The sequence below is a fragment of the Polyodon spathula genome, chromosome 17, assembly GCF_017654505.1.
Source record: "Polyodon spathula isolate WHYD16114869_AA chromosome 17, ASM1765450v1, whole genome shotgun sequence".
Lineage (NCBI taxonomy): Eukaryota > Metazoa > Chordata > Actinopteri > Acipenseriformes > Polyodontidae > Polyodon > Polyodon spathula.
The window spans coordinates 21,431,534-21,453,819 of record NC_054550.1 but is presented as its reverse complement, the minus strand read 5'-3'; the positions used below and the strand labels follow the sequence as shown (position 1 = coordinate 21,453,819).

The 22,286-nt window shown below is 36.7% G+C and overlaps 2 protein-coding genes across 4 annotated transcripts in view; one reads left to right on the top strand and one right to left on the bottom strand.

The window, feature by feature from the left end:
• LOC121329964 (cell death regulator Aven-like) overlaps positions 1 to 22,286 on the bottom strand; it is a 74,932-nt gene that overhangs the window by 30,660 nt on the left and 21,986 nt on the right. The gene's annotated exons all lie outside the window — the stretch shown is intronic.
• The window catches only part of LOC121329963 (muscarinic acetylcholine receptor M5-like), a 30,405-nt gene continuing 27,844 nt past the window's right edge, over positions 19,726 to 22,286 (top strand). The window contains exon 1 of the mRNA XM_041276109.1: positions 19,726 to 20,461. The gene's annotated coding sequence lies outside the window, so the exon portion shown is untranslated. The remainder of the gene's footprint in view (positions 20,462 to 22,286) is intronic.

Here is a 22,286-nt window from a genome sequence, read left to right as displayed (position 1 = left end):
ACACTTGGCATTTCCCATCATTCTTGGTCTTGATTTTTTAATATTGAGAAATAAAGATGTATTTGTTCTGAGGAGTACTGAGCTCGTAACCTTGCTGTATGTTTCAGTTCTTTACCTTTGGTTGGATTTATTTTGTATAAAATTGTCTCATACCCTTACCTTTTCCAATACAAGTTTGCAAGAGCTGAATCATACAGCAAGGTTAAGAGCTCAATACTCCTCAAAACAAATATATTTTTATTTCTGCAGGCAAAAATATAATTTCCTATGAAATAGGCAGCTATTAAAATCATAAGAAATAAATAAATAAACACTGCACAACACACCGCCTATAAATAAATATTTAAATTCTGGTTTAGAAAGCAGTTTGTGCAGGATGTAGGGATATGGTTAGATCCTGTATTTATATATACGTGTTGTCCACCAGCAAACAAATCCAAACAATAAAGATACATTGTACTTTGACTTCTTGACTGTTATGAAGAGATAAATGAAGCAGTAGTATATAGTCCCACATGAAAAGAAATGCTCAAAACAAACAAATATCCTAAATAAAGGTGGATTCTGAGAACCTACAAAATGGTGGTTGTCCTCATGGCTGCAGGACTTGCAACAAAACCTTCCCTTTTTTTTCTTTCTCTCCCTCCCCCACAGGTCAAAACCTATTTAAGTCATTCCTACAAATGACCACAAGGATAATTTAAAGGGGCAGGTACTGCATTACTTATGTCTCCCAGGCAAGGCAATGAAAAACACCATATAGGGGACATAAAAAAAAAAAAAAAAGATTAATTAATTTTAGCATTTTCCTGTTCAGTGATATTTTTATTTTTATCACACTAATATGTGGTGGATGCCACAGGTGTTCTAAGTGTGCCTGCAGATATGCGCAATGCATTACGACTAGAAACTGTGTAACAATGGCCCAAAACACAGACACCTTTAACACTGGATACCACACCTGTCTCCACTAACAATGCACTGAGAGAGGCTAATCCTACTTGCTGTAACTAAGGCCAGTTAATCAGATGTACAGTAAAGAAAAACAGGTCCACTGCCGTACCTCAACATCTGAAAAATTTAAGTCAGTAGTAAAACAGTTAACAGCTCAAGCGCCAGAAATGCAATAAACAAGCTAATGTAATTTTCAGCAGCAAACAATACAAGCAGTTTATTGCCTATGCAGACACAAAACAAAATAAATCAAATTATTCTCTAACAAACATCAATTCAAATATCACTCCAATTGCTTGTGAGGAGGATCTAATTTCAGAGAAAACTTCAGTGATTTAACACAGGTTCTACGGTGTGTTTTTAGAAAAGCAATTCTCCAGACTGCTAAGCAAGGTATGAAAGCGAATCCCAAGATGAGTATTTACAGTAAAGTGTCTATATGTGTACTGTACTGTAGTCCTGCAGCAATTCCCTAGCTAATGGCAACAATGATTCATTTGAAAGATCCGAGGGCACCTTCAGTGAGCCAGGCCCCTGTTAAGCACAAGACGCAAAAGCAGAAGGGGTCAAAAAAGTCATTTTCTGAATCGCTTATGCTAATGAATTCATTCATCTTGAGTCTCCGCTGCAGTTTCAATACAATAAATTCAATGCAACCTTTGCTGGTGTGCGGAATGGAAATACTACAGCCCAGGCACTGAGCGTACAGAAAGTACTGCTGGCATAGTTATCAACACCTAACTTTAATTTGCCTGGAATAAAACACCAAAGAAGACACTGAATTTAGCAAAGATACCAAAAGTATAAAACTAAGAAATTCAAATAATAAAATAAGAACTTGAACAGCACAATTATTAGGCGAGAAGTGAAGGTGGTACTAAAACGAGGTTATTATTATGTATTTATTTATTTGGCTGACTCCTTTACCCAAAGCCACTTACAGGTGTTACAGGGCAGTACAATGTTACAATGCAAGAATAATATTTAAATACAGTATAGTTTACAGTAAGCAAATAATACTACTAAAGTACAATATGAACTAGGATGAAACAAGTAAGAAATACAAGTTACATCTACAATGACATATTAGTAGTGCAGTAATGCAAGGATTAGTGTATTAGCTGAAGATCCAGTAATGTGGTGCTTAGGTCAGGCAAGTCCAGTGCATAGTTGGAGGGGTAGATTAAGAGATCTACAAGTGCAGTCTAAACAGGGGTGTCTTGAGGCGGGAAGGCAGTGAGAGATGGAGCAGTCCTGAAGTTTTCCAGTAGCTGGTTCCACCACAGAGGGATTAGGAAGAGAAGGAGCAGGCATGGGAGGATGGAGAGTGGAGGGAAGGCAGTACAGGAGGAGTGGAGAGGACGAGAGGGGGTGTAGGTAGACACAAGGGACTGAAGGTAGGAGGGGGCAGTGTTGTGAAGAGAGACGACAGATTTGGTTTTAAACAGCTAGCAAACAATTCAAAATATGCAACTCATAACAATATAGATTAAAGTATGACTTCTTGGGTGTAATCACAAAAAACTAAATGTTTGTCAGCCGTGTTTAAAACAAAATAAACTGTATTGAGTTCATACAATACTGAGATTGAAAGCTAAACTTTCAAAAATTAATGTGAAATTGAATACAACTACAAAAAGGCTTTTATAGCTGTCTAATTATCTCTTGCTGATGCAGATGAATAACAGCAAATCCCACGTAGAGCTAAAGGTTATTACATCAGTGAGTATGAAAACAATTATCTGGGGCTGTTGTGGCGTGTTCTCAGATTTGTGTGCAGACTGGCGCTGGGTACATTCTGTTTCATGAGCAAACGCTGAAACACAAAGCACTGTTTGCAGAGAATAACCCAATCTACCACACAGATCCTGATTCTTATCATCATTGAGATAAGCAATTCAAAGAATGCTATATACATGCAACCACTCTGGTCCAGGAATCAACATTGAGTATTGGAAAATCTCTCTTTGTTATCAATTTTGTATTAGTTCATTATTTGATCCCTCTGTAAATTAGTATTATTTATCGGCTCTCAGCCCTCGTTACTGAAACAAGGCCAGATGCTTTCATAGCTGAAAAAAGCATAGCAGTTAGATGCATACCTGGTTTTACTATGAGCTTGTTACCAATACACTGGGGCTAATCAAGCTCCTGTTAAAACCTGGAATGGGTAAAACTGCTATCCAATAGGAGTCTTATTTCCATTCCTAAAGAATGATCTACAAAAAGAGCATAAGAGCTATATGACTTTATTATTGTTATTATAACCGATTATTGTGACTTACAAGAGAACATGGTTAGGGCTATTTATTTATTTTCAACTTTTTTAGGCTATTGTATTTTGGAAATGTTCAAAGCCACAGCTCAGTCAAGCACAAAATTGTGTCACTAAATGTATAATGGCAGAAGAAAAATAAACCATTCATTAACAAATTAAGACCCATGAATTAGAATTTCTGGGAAACAAATCTGGATTCCTTTTTTGTCTTGGTGTTGGAGCCGCGTGAGCATTCATTGTAGTGGAGGCCCACTCTACAAAAATGTGTTTCAGAAAACACTGCAGCTATAGATTTGTTGGTTAATAAATCTATAGGTTTTTGCTCTTTGGCTAAAAAACATGTTGTTTCTTGTTTGGTATAATGTATTGCAGAGCTACTGCTCATCCAACCTCATAACAGATTGGATATTTGTTTAATAGACTTTGGTGTTGTGTAACTAATGCTGACAAACTGTGTGGAAACTCTTTGGAGATAAGGAAGCATATCCACCAAGTCACCTTGTTCATAAATGTTTACTAGTCTCACAGCCTAAGTATCTGTGATATATAGACCTGTCTACTCCAAGAATTCCAGATTATTAAACAGTTTAGCCATTCAACACAAATTTGCAGATTGTGAACATTATAATGTCATGCCAGAATACATATAGACGGAGCAGTTCCACATAACTGAAGCAACTAAAAACTCACAAACCTGGACTCATGAATAAGTAGGTCACCAAGTGGGACTGACCGGTTCTCCACATACATCATAAAATGCAAGTCTGCATACTGTACTTACTGTAGAAATACTACACGATCATCCCCACTAACATCTTGGCAGGGAGCACCTGTATTTGTTCTTTTAATCCTTGCCTGCTTCTGCTTTTGCTTCTGCAACCAAAAGCTTCAATAAATCATATCCTTTAAAAACGGAACCGGTGGGGATGGTAAGACTGCAGGCAGTTCAGGTTCAAATGCAGCCTCAGCAAGCTTCAGCAAGCTTCAATTTGAGTCTTTTTGGCCAAAACAAGTCTGTTTGTGTATACTAGTATTAAATGCCGACAAACTGCTAGAGCACGTTTTAAATACTTAATGAGGACATGCGCAGTACCAAAGCCTTTCTTTAAAAATGCAGAATTGAGTAGTGCCTAGTCTTGGTTACTGAAGAAAATGTATATTTACTGGGACTACTACATAAAAACAGTGTCACGAAATACCACAAAGTGTTGTTCTTACAACATACCAGTCTAATGCAGCCTCAGCAAGGGCCTTAATGTTTGATATGTGCCACTTCTCAGGTTCAAGTGGTGCAACATTAATTCTGCAAAACAAAACCTGCAATACACTGCAATGAACCTACCAGCCATTAACAAATTGAGAATTTGGATAAGGAGGAACTTGCTATCTGCCCTCAGATCAAACCCACTGTGACTGTCTGATACTGACTTTTATATGTATCAGAAGGGAACTGTTTGTTCACTACTGTGCAGGTGTCGCTATAACCCAGACACTGATGCTCAGCGTTTCTGTTACACAGCTTTACTGTTAATATACAAGTTACGAAATCCAACTATATTTTCTAATTGAAACTAAATTTAGTCAGTTGGTATTTCCATTCAAAAGAGAGAAAAGGTTGATTCTGTTAACTGGCTATAGCATGCGAGCGACTGTGAACTCAGTTTTGAACTGATAGCTTATGTCACCATGTATTATAATAATATACAGCAAAGCTGTACATAAAAGGCTGCAATTCCATGTCAGGCTTCTGGTGACACTGACAAATCACTTGACTTAGCACTCTTGTCATCTATGTCACCAGAAACCTTCGATAGAATTACATAAATTGGGTGTACATAATTCCTTATAATATTCTTATTACCACCCTAGAGTAAAATGCAATTCAGTAGCTAGGCCTATGTATATTACAGCAAGTGCATTTTGTCAGCCTGCATTCCAAACAGTAAAATAAATGAATGTTAAGGCAAGACTTGGCAGCAGTACATTACATTAATATGATTAGTCAATATTCAATACAAAAGAGCTCCCAACTGCTTCCCACTGCAGCACACAATTAAATGACCATATTCACATCCACTGATCATATTCAGGGACAGTTAAAAGCTTCAAATGACAACTTAATATGTTTTATTATTATTATAAACTTCTAGCTGGGGAAAAAAGAGCATTCAGGAAAACAGAGCAAAAAATGATTTCAAACCTGTACTTTATAATACACATCCATAATAGATCTCAGTAATTTCAAAACATTAAAAAGAGGCCAAGAAAACAGAATTCATAACTGTGATGAAGACCAGATATGATTTGATGGGTTATGTTACAAAGGGATTTGGCCTCCCCCAGGTCTGACGCATGGTCATCTGGTATGCCCTGGGTCCCCTGATTTCTGGAAGGCTAAACAAATGCCATAGTTTGCTTAAGCTTTGTTGCCACCCAACAGTACAGCGTTTGTACCCTGATAACAACGGCTACTTTCAAGATGATAATGCACTCATCCCTCCGATCAAATAACTGAGGTCAGGATTGATCGGAGCTGACAGATTATTTGTTAGAAATGTCTAGAGAATAGCAATCTCTAAAGAAAAGACAAGAAGCTGCTGCACTGGACAACTTCTATAAGAGCACAAGGTTACACAACACATCTCTCTAATATACTCTACATGCTTTTTGAAGGCACGGTTTTGAAAAGGGGTTACTGTACAACAGTATACCCCTAGCCTAAACTGTAATAATATTAGTATCCGTAACAGGCTATGAGTGAGTACCTGCATATATTTTGCAGTATTGGGATCCTATATTCAGTTACAGTGAACACAAATGAATGATAATTAAAAAAAAAAATTAAAAACCAAGTGCGATTTACAGTTGACAGATTGAAAAGACACCAGTTTCATGTGTACCAAAACTGCATTTCATCCTTCAAAACAGGCACAGCATTCCGAAGAACAGTGTTAAGACTAATCAATTAGACACTGTATACCCACACAGGTACAGCCAGCAAGCCAGGACAGGACAGGCATGAATTAAACTGGTGACCCAGAGGCTCCACGTCCTATTACGAGCTCACAAAGTCACATCAGACATGTCTCAACAGTCATTGCTGCTTTTAATTCAACGTCTTGCGCCTAAAATAAAAACACTTTAAAAAGGGATTCAAGGACTTAAAACCAGATGAAGGCTTAAGGAATATTACCAAGGGTTTTGCATACTTGGCATCCCTAATCCTGTTTCAACACACAGGGCACAGCAGACTCTCTTTGTTTCAGACTTGGAAAAAAGTAACAGTATAGCTGCGGGACTCAAGATAAGTCTGATACAATTCGACTACAGGCACCCTGCAATATCGGTAACACAAGAATCTAATGTAGTGAAGAACTAAGCAAATATGAAAATCTGTGTGGGAATTACAGTACATGTTGATAGTGGTGCAGAAGCGTGTCCGTCCATGATGAGCATGTCGGTGTGGAGTATGGTTTGTAGATAAGTGGAAAAAAATCCTCATTTAAATGCATGAAACTCTGAGGTACTGAAACAACAAAATGTGTAGACTTTCTATAGGCACTGTAAATCCCCACTATGACTGTGAACACATAATTAGACCTACCTTTACCAGTATCAAGGCTAATTCCATGCCATGTAAAAAAGTATGACACTTACAGTGGCTTGTGAAAGTATTGACCCCCCCCCCCCCCCCCTTGGCATTTTTCCTATTTTGTTGCCTTACAACCTGGAATTAAAATTGATTTTTATTTGGATTTCATGTAATGGACATACACAAAATAGTCCAAATTGGTGAAGTGAAATGAAAAAAAATAACTTGTTTCAAAAAATTATAAAAAAATAAATAACAGAAAAGTGGTGCGTGCATATGTATTCACCCCCTTTGCTATTAAGCCTCTAAATAAGATCTGGTGCAACCAATTACCTTCAGAAGTCACATAATTAGTTAAATAAAGTCCACCTGTGTGCAATCTAAGTGTCACATGATCTCAGTATATATACACCTGTACTGAAAGGCCCTAGAGTCTGCAACACCACTAAGCAAGGGGCACCACCAAGCAAGCGGCACCATGAAGACCAAGGAGCTCTCCAAACAGGTCAGGGACAAAGTTGTGGAGAAGTACAGATCAGGGTTGGGTTATAAAAAAATATCCGAAACTTTGAACATCCCACGGAGCACCATTAAAGCCATTATTAAAAAATGGAAAGAATATGGCACCACAACAAACCTGGCAAGAGAGGGCCGCCCACCAAAACTCACGGACCAGGCAAGGAGGGCATTAATCAGAGAGGCAACAAAGAGACCAAAGATAACCCTGAAGGAGCTGCAAAGCTCCACAGCGGAGATTGGAGTATCTGTCCATAGGACCACTTTAAGCTGTACACTCCACAGAGCTGGGCTTTATGGAAGAGTGGCCAGAAAAAAGCCATTGCTTAAAGAAAAAAATAAGCAAACACGTTTGGTGTTCGCCAAAAGGCATGTGGGAGACTCCCCAAACATATGGAAGAAGGTACTCTGGTCAGATGAGACTAAAATTGAGCTTTTTGGCCATCAAGGAAAACGCTATGTCTGGCGCAAACCCAACACCTCTCATCACCCCGAGAACACCATCCCCATAGTGAAGCATGGTGGTGGCAGCATCATGCTGTGGGGAAGTTTTTCATCATCAGGGACTGGGAAACTGGTCAGAATTGAAGGAATGATGGATGGCGCTAAATACAGGGAAATTCTTGAGGGAAACCTGTTTCAGCCTTCCAGAGATTTGAGACCGGGACGGAGGTTCACCTTCCAGCAGGACAATGACCCTAAGCATACTGCTAAAGCAACACTCAAGTGGTTTAAGGGGAAACATTTAAATGTCTTGGAATGGCCTAGTCAAAGCCCAGACCTCAATCCAATTGAGAATCTGTGGTATGACTTAAAGATTACTGTACATCAGCAGAACCTATCCAACTTGAAGGAGCTGAAGCAGTTTTGCCTTGAAGAATGGGCAAAAATCCCAGTGGCTAGATGTGCCAAGCTTATAGATACATACCCCAAGAGACTTGCAGCTGTAATTGCTGCAAAAGGTGGCTCCAAAAGTATTGACTTTGGGGGGGGTGAATACTTATGCACGCTCAAGTTTTCTGTTTTTTTGTCTTATTTCTTGTTTGTTTCACAATAAAAAATATTTTGCAGCTTCAAAGTGGTAGGCTGTTGTATAAATCAAATGATACAAACCCCCAAAAAATCTATTTTAATTCCTGGTTGTAAGGCAACAAAATAGAAAAAATACCAAGGGGGGTCAATACTTTCGCAAGCCACTGTAAATATACAGCATGCATTTGTCCACATATTTAGCCTGTAAACACTTATTTCGTATTTCTGTGCTATATCTGTATTAGTCTTGATGTTTCTTTCTTTTAAACCAGTAAATTGAAGCAGGTAAACCCAGTCTATAAGTTCCATATGATATGGAGTTGTAGTAACAAACAATCTACACCTGGCATTAGGTAACCCTGTGCATCCACACACTGCTCCACCGTGTAAATGAATACAAGCATTTACTGTACTGTACAGTAGACTTCTGGCGACAGCATTAGACAGTCACTATTAGTTTGCCACACACAACTTGCTGGTGGTCTTAACTTACCAAAACATTGAGTCACAAGCCAGTGCACTTCTACTATATCCTACACGTTTTTTTTTTTTTTTTTTTTTTTTTTTTTTATATATTTAGCGTGTATTATGCTTAACAACAAGCAGCTGCCAAGAAAATGAGTCATTTGGACCAGCAATACCTTCAGGTATCAACTTGCAATAATACCATCACAGCTGGATGAGAGAACAGAAGAACAGAAGAAAGTTTACAAACAAAAGGAGGCCACTCGTCCCATCTTGCTGTTTGGTTGTTAGTAGCTTATTGATCCCACAATCTCATCAAGCAGCTTCTTGAAGGATCCCAGGGTGTCAGCTTCAACAACATTACTGGGGAGTTGGTTCCAGACCCTCACAATTCTCGGTGTAAAAAAGTGCCTCCTATTTTCTGTTCTCAATGCCCCTTTGTCTAATCTCCATTTGTGACCCTGGGTCCTTGTTTCTTTTTTCAGGTCAAAAAAGTCCCTTGGCTCAACATTGTCAATACCTTTTAGTGTAGTCTTCTTTGTTCAAGACTGAATAGATTCAATTCTTTTAGCCTGTCTGCATATGACATGCCTTTTAAACCCGGAATAATTCTGTTTGCTCTTCTTTGCACTGTTTCTAGAGCAGCATTATCCTTTTTGTAGTGAGGTGACCAGAACTGAACACAATATTATAGATGAGGTCTCACTAATGGATTGTACAGTTTTAACATTACTTCCCTTGATTTAAATTCAACACTTTTCACCATATATCCCAGCATCTTGTTGGTCTTTTTTAGCTTCCCCAAATTGTCTAGATGAAGACATTTCTGAGTCAACATAAACTCCTAGGTCTTTTTCACAGATTCCTTCTTCAATTTCAGTATCTCCCATATGATATTCATAATGCACATTTTTACTGCCTGCGTGCAGTACCTTACACTTTTCTCTATTAAATGTAATTTGCCATGTGTCTGCCCAGTTCTGAATCTTGTCTATATTATTTTGAATGACCTTTGCTGCTGCAACAGTGTGTGCCACTCCTCCTATTTTCGTGCCATCTGCAAATTTAACAAGTTTGCTTACTATACCAGAATCTAAGTCATTAGGAATGGCAGAGGACCTAATACTGATCCCTGTGGTACTCCACTGGTTACCTCAGTCCATTTTGAGGTTTCTCCTCTAATCAGTACTTTCTGTTTTCTGTATGTTAACCACTTCCTAATCCATGTACATGCATTTCTTTGAAAATCCCTACTGCATTCCATTTGAGAATTAATCTTCTATGGAAGACTTTGTCAAAAGCTTTCTGGAAATTTAAATAAACCATGTCTCATGCTTTGCAATTATCCATTGTCGATGTTGCATCCTCAAAAAAATCAAGCAGGTTAGTTAGACATGATCTCCCTTTCCTAAAACCATGCTGACTGTCTCCCAGGATGCTGTTAGCATATAGGTAATTTTCCATTTTGGATCTTATTATAGTTTTCATAAGTTTACATATAATAGTCAGGCTTATTGGTCTGTAGTTACCTGGTTCTGTTTCCCTTTTTGTGGATCGGTATTGCATTTGCAATTCTCCAGTCTGTCGGTACAAACCCTGTGTCAAGAGATTGTTGCATGATCTTGGTTAGTGGTTTGTAAATAACTTTATTCATTTCTTTGAGTACATTGGGAGGATCTCATCCAGCCCGGGGGATTTGTTTATTTTAAGAGCTCCTAGTCCCTTTTACACTTCTGCCTCAGTTATGCTAAAGTTATTTAAAACTGGATAGGAACAGGTTGACATGTGGGGTATGGTGTGCGTATCCTCCTTAGAGGATCCTGAGATACAGCTGAAAAACCTTAAAATGTCATAAACAAATACAACTCAAACTGACAACTGCACAGGCCACGCGAGAGCAACTAGAATTATTCTAGGATGAAAATAACCTAGTAAAGACAAGAGCTCCAGTCTAGTAAATTATAAAGAGAAGAGCACACGAGGGGCTAAGATATATGTATATTTCACAAAAGTGCATTATGCTTTTGTGCTACAGTGATAAAGGGTCTAAGCCAAGGTTTTAAAATCCATTTTACAGTAGTAGCAGAAAAAAAAAAGAGATTAATATTGAAAGGCAATTACATAGACTGTCCCATCCTTTTTTCTGAATGAAATCTGCTTGCAGCTTTGCACATACTTTTGCTTTGGTTTAAAGCTTTATTTTTAAATGCTATGTCTACGGCTACTTTCTGAAAATCTTTCCAAGTTAATAAGCAATCATTTTCTAATTGTTTCATGGTTATATTTTTTGAATGACTCAGCTGCTGTTAATAGAGTATGCGTACAATGAAGATTCAGCTTTATTTCATCTTTCAAACGATTTGACTGCATGCACATATTCTTACTGTAAGCTTTATTCTTTTTGACAATTTAGCCTACAGTGTATCTGGCAAGTTGCAGTAGTCTTGCACACTTACACGGTTGATGAAAATGATAATGTGATTTGTTTTGTTTCGTATAAGGATTGCTCGGTTACAATAATTTCAATTTGTTTGAAACGCCTTACAAAAACATGTAACGTTTAAACAATAGTGTTATTGTTATTATAGCTCTGCATTCTTTGGCTGGGGGAAAATAGTTGAAAAATGTTATAATAACATATTTTCTTTGTTCTGTTGTGGTGAGCCTGGATAGTCTGATATTCTACAGGCTGTTATTGTAGATTATGGACTGGTTTTCATCTTGTGACCATGGACAAGCTGTATAATCGGTGTTCATTAATAATTCAGTTGATCAACACTTCTATGAATCTGGGTTAAACCTGCTTATTGCTGGTAGGTCAATTACCACTCAACTTGTTCTGCTTATTAGCAATCATCCACACTGCCAATCCAGACAGTCTTCACAATTACAGTGTGCACAGACAAAGACATGCCAGCTGGCTAATGATCAAGAAGACTCTCTGCAATCAAGCTCATTTTTCAAACCGCGGCATCTTGAAATTGCTTTAATAACCATGTCTGATGATGTGGCACGTGCTGCGCGATGGTGGCAGCGCAGACATTATCACTTGTTGATTAATGGGGTAAGCGACGCGTGCTGTAGACTAATCAACTAAAGTGGGAAAACTATCACACTGAGATTTGTTTGTTTTGCCTTTATAAGGTAATACGTCAGCTGCGTCTTACTGTTATATGAAATGTCACCTTGTGAAGTTTGAGAAAGCGGAGCTGCACAAACTGTGCTAAATGACGTAGCGAACAGAGACACCTTACACACAGTGGATTAACTTATAAATCAGCAAAAAAAAAAAAACATTGAAAAAGAACTGTTTTCAGAAGTGATTTATAATAATGGCAAGTGTCTTGCCTCTGGGCACTGTCATGCTGTACAGGCTCTCAGTCTTGGGTAAGAGCTTAGGAGCCCCCCCAAATGTTTTTCTTTGAGAAGGAACCTTGACTTGAAGCGTGTTGACTTGAATTACTTCACACTTGAAACCCAATGCCTGCCCTATTGAACAATAATAAAGCAAAAATCACACTCATTTTATCTATTAGTTTCTATTGATTTTCTTCAAGGTTGTTCTGCTGTGTTGCCAGAGGAAAGAAGAAACAACAAGTTCCTGAAAATGAGTTCTGTTGCTCTGTACCATTAGAATCTGAGGAGAAGTGGATGAATATCTGTCCATTCATCAGGACACTTGTATGTACATACAGTGAGCGTACTTTCCATTATAGGAAAGTGACAACCAATAGAAGAAAGGCTTTGAGAAAATAAAGGCTTCCAGAGGAGATAATAACAGACTGCCTGGGTGCTAATCTAAGAGAAAACACTTTGTGACGCGATTAAATATAGAATTCAGACAGGACGTTTCAAAAACCTGCAGCAGCTGCAGAGTTATTAAAGTTGTTTATCTTGTTTCAGAAAAAGTGTGCACAATACCCTGACCTACAGCTGAAGTCTCTGCGGCAGGACAAAGCAGGCCCGTCTACCTTACCTTCCAGTAACTCTGAGTCTAGCTTTGCTGAGCTAAGTGCAAGTTAGTTCTGTTCAGCTATCTAATGTTTTGTTCTGTGCATATTATTTTTCCTTGTAAATTTATGCTATAAAAGTCTGTGCAATACACTTTTATATGCTGCATTTTCTACGGTTTGTCTGAGACAATTTTTTAATTTGTGTAGAATCTATATCTATACAAGGTATAGCTCTGCTGTGACCAAATGTTATTTCAATTAGAATGTTGGTAACCACAGTTTTTTTCCTGTTGAATATGATAAAGAGATTTCGCTAAATAAGACGTTTCTCAATGGCATAAAAAGTCTGTGTTTTTTTAAAACATAACGATCGATTTCACCCATTCTCTGCTTGAATGGAAAAATAAATAAAAAAAAAAAAAAAAAAAAAAAAATTCTTTCTAAAATAAACATTCATATTAAATCGTCAATTTGGCAAAAAAATGTTAAAAAAAAATCGGTCTGATGAGTAATAATCATTTAAGCGAAAGGAGACGGGACAGACAGTAAGTATAAAAACTACACAAACTAGAGATTATTTCTAAATGATTCTTTTTGGTAAGAAAATAAAAAAATAGTGAGTTGTTTTACCGACGTTTATTTCTATATACATTTATTTCAGTCGAAAAGTAGCAAGCCTAATTATAACCATTTATTGGAATCTGGGCATTTGATACATTCTGTAACATATGTAATCTGTGTTTATTTATTTTTTCGTCGTTTTGTTTTTATTGGCTTTGTTTTGTTCTTTGAATATAATTTAAAGAAAAAAGGTTGTTCCTAAGAAGCCCATAAATGTTACTTATGTTTGTATGAAAGACATAATAAATCCATTCTCAGTTGTTGTGCATTATATTTTGTTATTAAAGGCATCGTCCACAGAATTGGTAACAACTGTCAAATATATTTTAACCTTTCTTGCTAAATTGGGAAATAGTTCTGCGTTTCTCCAAAATTCGGTTTAAGAAATTCCACTAAGCATCAAAACCTGGAATACAATCTAACGGGAGGGGTTCTTTATCCAAACTACAAACATGTTGTGGGTCTAAAATCCTTACTGCCTTTTGAAACTTTTGAGCTGCTTAAATAAAACATAGTTTTATTCTGCATTGACCAGGGTTGTAGTAACACGTAAATTTTTCAAAAACTTTCTGGAAAGTTTTAACGCACTGTTTGTTAATTCTGCCTCTGTGCTGTGCAACTCATTTCAGTGCTCGGTATGTATTTATTATTTCTGCAACTATATTATATGTTTGATGAATTCTAACGTTACAGTTTTCAAAATAAGTTATATCCATCAGTGTTCAGCACACCATGTGAATACTGCTGCTTGCGATTTCTCAAAGAAATGTTTTTTGAGTTTGTTCTAAAACAAACTCAAAGTCTCGAGATAATCTTTTTTCTTAAAACGCATTAATTTCTAGAATGGCAATAATTGTCCCATGTAACTAGGGGGAGCTTTCTAATTAGCCAGAATTTAATAGGTTGATTACTGAATTATTCAATTGATCAGTTTAGCTGGAGTGGCTACACAGACATCTTGAGGTTTAGGGCTGAATTGCAGGTTAGTCATGTCGTTCTAATTCTCCTGTAAATTTCAAAGGGCCTCACTTATATTATCAGAAAGATGATTTTTAGAAATGTGTTTTGTTACATTTATAATGGTTTCTGAACCATACCTTAGCATAATCTTCAAGTGAGGCATCAGTTAAACTCCTTTTGCTGCAGCATCTCACAAGATACAGCTTCACCAGGAGACCTGAATGAGACAATGGTCCCTAAGTGCTGTAATCATGAGACATGACTACTACAGGCAAACAAATAATGTTATAATTATACTTTCTGAAATGACACCAGTTTCATATTTTTATTTTACTTTTAATAACATGTACGGTATTTTCATAGTGTCCAGTTTAAATTGGGGCACTTTATTATTATTATTTATTATTTATTATTATTATTATTATTATTATTATTATTATTATTATTATTTTTGTTGCAAACTATTAAACCATTTCATTTTAATATATAGATGTTGAGACTGGAAAGCCAATAAGTCTGACCCAGTATGTGTGCAAAAAGTAAATGTGGATTTCTACAGCCGGTCCAGTCGGCAATGCGCTAGGATTACATTTTACAATCAAAATGGCATTTGTGCAATTTAATGCCAATGAAAAATAGCTGTTGGTTTGATTATATCCCAATTACCATGAATTGAAATAGAAAATAATATATCCTATTGTAAGCACCTGCTTCTTCTTACCTACATGATGAATGAAGTACAAATCAGGAATAACTCTCCTTGATTGCTATTCTGAGGAGGTTGGTGTGGCATATGCACTGTTGATTACTACTACAGTTGTGCAATTTACAAACACGCATTTACACCAATTTCAACAAGGCTTCTCAAGGGTCAGTTTATCAGGAAGAGTTTCTTAATAAAAGACTTCCCGTATTGGTTTCAAAGATACAGTAGTAAAGGATTTGCAAAGTTGCAAAAGGGTTCTCCAAACAGCATCCATAAGTCTAATAGTCACACAATATTCACTTTGTTTGCCAGGCTCCAATGACAAAGCACTAACCATCAGCTACAAATGTAGTAACTACTTATTCAGTTAACCACACACATAGAAGAATTACCATAGATAAGTGCAAGCTCATTATGTCTTCCTTGCTGCCCCCTCTCCCACTGTCTAATTTTATAACCGGCTCTCTCTGAAGAGATTGAATACCAAAATTTGGAGTATTAATGTTTTTTTTTTTTTTTTTTTTTTTTTTTTTTTTATGACTGGTCTATGCATTGCAATTTTTATAAATCCTACTCTTTTTGACAAAACTGAATATGCACAAAAATCTGTTTACACCCACATCAAAAGGCCAACCTCACCCACTTATTCTGCTGAACCTTCAAATGCTATAGCTGGAGGGTGATCACTCAAACTGTCCATGTTATAGTTTCATGCAAGATATCAGGACAGACTCATTAGGACAGAGCAGGTATACAGGGGTAGGGGAACTTAAAAGCAACAGCAGACATGCAAGGTAGGATTTAGAGAAACAGCACGTGGAGTTAATTCTACTGATCTAAATGATGTGAATCTAAATAAAGACACTGTTAAACATAATACCAACCCTGGGACTAAAGAGAAGTACCCTAAAGCATCTCGCAGACTGGGATAGTTAGCACAAAGATCCCACAGAGCCCTGTAGTGACATTTCAGAAGCGATTGTTTTTTTTTAGTTTTAATGTCTGTCGTAGGGTCACTGTGTGGATGATCGAGTGTGTAAACCTGTTGCATCTCAGAAGGTTTAATAAAATAAAATCCATCCAGGAAACCAGTATGTTGCTACAAGTTTTTGTTCTCATTTATATTAATTTTCAAAGAACAATAATATCAAAATAACAATAATACATTAAAAATCCATAATGATAACAATCAGATCCATTTTAAATTCATGACAAGTTTATACAATAAGCAACTCCCATTAAATTGACTCCACTAGCCCTACAGAATCCCCCTCTATGAGGTCACACCCAACTACTACAAATGTGGAGTCCCTCCCACCCAACAGACCTTTCAGGGGCGATTTAATCCTTTAACTTAAATTTAAGATTTATACTAATTAAACAATGTTCTTTTAAGTACTGTAATCTCAGTTTGTGCAAAGTATTTAGATAATAACTCCCATATTTTCCTATTTTTTCTGGAAACCCCATTGCAAGCAATATAATTTTTTTCACAGATAACAGAGTCTGCAATTAGCGTTCTTGCTAGAATTATTAGGGGATCAAAGTACAAGCCATTAGGAACAACTTCACAGATCAAGAATCTGAACAAGCAGGAACGGTGTAAAATAATAAGAATCGCAAGGTGTTGACAGGTTACTACTGTTACTCATGCCACACGTCGTAGGTTACAGGTTCGGACATCACATCTCAGATAAAAATAGCTGTTCAACAACTACCTTACACATACAGACAAGCACACAGTAATCTCTTTATTAACAAGTCACCTTATAATTAAATTAAATAATTAAAATATAATGAAAAAGAAGTTCATTCATAGTGCACTTTAAAAAATAAATAAATAAATGACAGCGCATTGTATGCCTTTACATTATATATGGAGGCTATTCCAGAGCAAAAAGAAAGAGGTAAAATGTACATCATGTTCTACAAAGGATGTAAATGCAATAGGAAGGATAGAGCGCATTCTATAACTGGAATAATAAAATACCATAGTTGACTGAGGTGATGGGGTTTATGCATGTTTCTCTTGGAATCAGCTCTAATGAAAATAACAAGCCAGCCTAACCAGGTAAAGCTCCATTCTGAAAGCCGAATTGTAGCAAAATAAAATATAAAAGGCAGCCAATCAGATCCCCAGGTTCTACTAGATTCAAGTACATCTTATTTTGTCTTGTTTTTGCACAGAAAACAAATCAACTGACATAAAAAGTGTTGGAACATTTTATTTAGATTTGTGTCTTTTTTTCTGATTGGTTTAAAGAAAAATCATGATGTCACTGAAAGACTGCATTAAACTGAAAATACCGAAATGTTGTTTGTATTGCTCTGATCCGTGCTTGGAAAGAGGATATCTGCAAAATGTCTGGTTGTAACTTTGCAATTCAGAATTTTTATCTTCAATAAACATATTATATAAATATATATATATATATATATATATATATATATATATATATATATATATATATATATATATATATATATATATATATAAGACCAACTTCTCTTTCCTTCTTTTATTTCTTATCACAACAAAATGAAATCTAAATGCTAAATTTTGCTCAAATAAAATTGATCTGCAGATGATTTTTTACAGGTTATGGAGGACAGCTAACCATCTCTTTCATGGTATAAGACTTCTTACTTTGAATGACTAGAGGTGTAAACTGAACACAGCCATTTAAGACAGAGCTAGATTAATAAATTGGTGAACCTGGTGTCTTAAATTCAATTAAGCTGTCAAAGAGGCTAATCACTTGCTGTGAAAACAGCTTATCTTGAATGTGTCAGGCAGTGGTTTTGTTTTCAGATGGTTTGAACATGAATGCAAAATGACTGACTGAACAGGCATTCCATACCTCACACGAGAAACCAGAAGAGTAGCACTGATGAGTGGCTAATTCTTCTTTGACATGGTGCCCATACCAGGTATTGTTATGATCATTTTCCATTACCATGGTGTTTGGTGCCATTCTGCAGCAGAGGTATTAAATGGAGGTCTCTCATTTTTACGCCAATGATTAAGAGGGAAGGTAGGATGAACTAGATTCAGAATGCTGTCGACATGCAGGAGCAATATCTGAATCATACAACCACTACTGGGAACTAAATTTCAATCCTACAGCGTTTGGTCTTCTTCATCTTTAAACCAAAAAGTCACATCTGGCACTGAACCTCAGTCAGAGGTCATGGCAAATTCTGCCCCAATATGTTTTTATAACCCTGTAAATGTTAAGCCTGGACCTGTAATTGTCTGAGACATTCAACCCCATCACATACTGTAACACATGCTTTTTTAATGATCTAAACAGTAGCGGATCCCAACACCTTAATCAAATAAATCCAACTTGTTACTCTATGTGACAATGTTAATAAGTGGGTCACTACAGTATATCATGCTAGGAGTAAAACCCCAGCAGTATTCATATTTAGAACTTTCACTGCTTAGAATACTAAAATAGACCACAGTTTATGATACAGAAAGGTCATTTTTGTAATTCTGGAATAATTTCAAATGAATATTAAAATATTCTTTAATTGGGATCCCAGAGTGTCACATCTGGTAAATGTGGTGTGTGGGGACTGTCTCTCCTCACCATGCAACAGCAGCTCCTAGTGACCAAGCAGCTACCAGTGAGCAAGTGGACACCTGCAGGGCTGGTTGTCCAGGGGGCAGCAGCTAATTGGATAATGGGAGAGGGATGGGGGGGGGAATAATTGTACGCTCTACAAATCTATTAAGGAGACAAATCAGTTCATCCCTTCATCAGTGTACTATATAACATTGCTATCTTGGGAGAAAAACAAAAGAGAGACAAGGATTACTGAAAAGCCTACAGGCAGGGAATGTAGGTTGGTTTATGTACAGTGAACGAACCTACGTTTGCTACTTCCTGAGAACATGAGCAAGGTAACTGTGCCGAAGAATACATTCAAAGGAATCTTTGTCCCAGCGCTAAGTCTTGTGTACGCTTTATACAACGACAGCATGTACATGGCTTTTCAACTATTTGTGGACACACACACACTACTGACCACCAGTTTGCAAAGAATGAGCATGGGCTAACAGAACCCATAAATGATTACACGCATATGACTGTAACCACCAATCAACACAAGCTTACATGAATACTGTTCTAAAAAGTAACATGAAACTGTCCCTGCATATTCAGCAAAAATAAATAAATACATAAAGAAAAACCACTACTGACAGTATTTCACTTTTACTGTCACTTGGAAATCTATTAGGCTATACTGTACAGCTAGGACCATGTTTTACTATATAAATAGGCCTATATATGTTTATATATATATATATATATATATATATATATATATATATATATATATATATATATATATATATATATATATATATAATTAAAATCTATGTTTTTGGCCTTAACAATAAACTGACACATGAATTAAAGGATTAATCTTAAAAAATAAAAAAAAGCCACATCCTTGTCCATTTAACCTTATCATCTCAGCCCAGGTCAAACTATCTCTATGGTTTAAAAGAACACAAAAAGCCAACACAATTGATGTCACATCACAAAGCAGCACACAGCGTCTCTGATGCGGACTGCTTATCTAAAGCTGTTCAAACACAGAGCACCAATCACAAGTAATAACATACTCTGTCTCTCTTTTTGTCTTTTAAAGCGGCACAGTTGCCAGTCACACAGAGGAAATTAATGTGCTCATTATGTGCAAGAGAAGAGTCATCTTGGCTATTCGCTGCCTGGTTTGAGCAGCTCATATCAACGGGTGCCTTTTTTTCTATTAACCTCCCCCCCATCCTCTTTTTTGCCATACATGCTCACTGTCCCAAGACATGATGAGCCATTCTGCCCTATGGGAATCCCTGCGAGCGAGTGTTACATCTGAGTCAGAAGCATCACAGGGAGATATGGCACTTCCAGACCTTCAGCAAGCAACTTCAGCAAAGAAAGGATTCTGAAAACAGTTCTTATTGGCATCTGTTCTATTTTTTAGGACTTGCTTTTAAATCAAGGAGAACACAAAGGAAATACTATATAAATACCATACAAATGCTTGACAAACATGTCCTAGCAGAAGGATGAATTTCAATCAATTTTTTAAATAGCTATGAATGTCTGGTGTGTATTGGGTTAGCTGTTTTAGGATGCTTAGAGTTCCCAGCATATAACAGAAAGGACCACAGAGTGAAAAGGTTTTTTGGGGAATCCATGAACGCTGCTCTTTAATAATTTTCCTTAATGGAAGATATGAAAGTCTATGCAGAAGAGTGAACTGGCATGCTGGACTGGGTGTGTGCAGAGTTCAAAACCCCTGACTGTACCTGCTGATGGACTTGGATCTTCTATGGAAAAAAAGACAGCGAAAACCATTGGATAGTAAGTAGAGATTTCTGTTCAACTATGCATGATTTCAATGTTTTACGGCAATATTGTAAACTAATTGAATTTTTGCAGCAGCAATGACAAAAATAAAGATCCAGCACATGAACTTAAAAGATCACTAAACTGACGCTAAAATTTATGGTAATGAAAACTAAACCCTTATCAATCAATATCATGGAGTAATGGCATCAAACAAGAGAAGAGGCTTTCTTATGCATTTCATTATTGTTCAAGTATAAATACGGTAGCCTGGCATACTGTCTACATTATCGCTCTCCTAATTCTTTTAATGCACTTAATCTAAAGCTGAAAGACAAGTAAAAGACATCAGATTAATAAATGTAAAACTTTAGAAATACTGAATCGCTTGAATCTTTACATTATTCACACAACAAAATCTCCCTTCAGATATACCATTTGCAATCTGCTGCATGGCTGAAGTCCCAGAAATCTAACTTGACTTGCTCTGTTTCATGCTAATTAGTGTCCAGCAGCCTTTCATCTTCCTATCTCTATTTTTCCATGAAACTAATAAACAGACAAAAGGGATCAAGGTTACGCAGTCCAACAGATTTCCAATGCGGCATTTGAGAAGGAGCTTCATAAAGAGCTATTGCTTTATTCCGGAGAGAGAAGCAGACATATACTGTGCATTGCGGCGAGAACAACATTAAACGCTACGCGATTTTACCAGATTACATGTAAAGTGCTGCAGGATTAGTAGGATAAATGGCAAAAGCTTTGAGTGGTAAAGCAAGCAACGTAGGACACTCGCACACAAAAAGGAGTTTGTGTGTGTGTGTGTGTGTGTGTGTGTGTGTGTGTGTGTGTGTGTGTGTGTGTGTGTGTGTGTGTGTGTGTGTGTGTGTGTGTGTGTGTGTGTGTGTGTGTGTGTGTGTGTGTGTGTGTGTGTGTGTGTGTGTGTGTGTGTGTGTGTGTGTGTGTGTGTGTGTGTGTTGCTGCCTTCATCTCAAAAGGTATATCTCTGTTAAACACGTTAAACACACATGTAGTTCTGGGACCGAGAAGGGTGTTTCATGTTCAAATTCTAAACAAATATTCTTACATTTGTAATTAGCTGAAAAATGTCTACCATATTACAGTATATTTACAATAAAAAAAATTCCCAGGAGTAAAATAAACTTAGTACCCCATCAAATAACGTTCTGTACAGTAGAATGTGGGTTAATTATTTCAGATGCACTACAATACTTTCCTTTGTATCTTTTTGATACACTGATTTACAAATTTGGTTACATAAACAAATATGAACATGGTCTTTTTTGCCACCAAATACATTTTAAGGCAAGGTTTGTTTGAATATTGTGATATTTGTCCAAGCACTATAAATAAATTATACATGTACAGCCACATCTCTTAAATGTTGTTGATGCACTGTTTTTATGAGAGACAAAGAGACAGAGAGAGAGAGAGATTTATTATGACTGTCAAATTCCCTGCTTCTCTGATTAACATGTTAATTATTTGGAGTTTCATTTTTTAATGCACATTAATCGCACTCCTCTGTCTTGACCCTCTGAGCTTACAGTAATTCATTCCCTGCAGCAGCATTTTATAATGTACTCAAGCGCATGCAACACAATGAGTGCAGTCGGCATTACATAGAAAGCTAGTCATATAACTGCATTGGGGAGAAAAGTACTAAAAGTGAAGAACTTGTAGATGGGAAGTTTATTTTTATTTAAAAAAAAACAAAAAAAAAAACTTTCTGATGTATTTACTGTCAAATTGAGTTTCAGTATCACAAACTAATCTGAAGTCTCACCTGCGTGCTAAACACACTTTCACTACTCAAAAT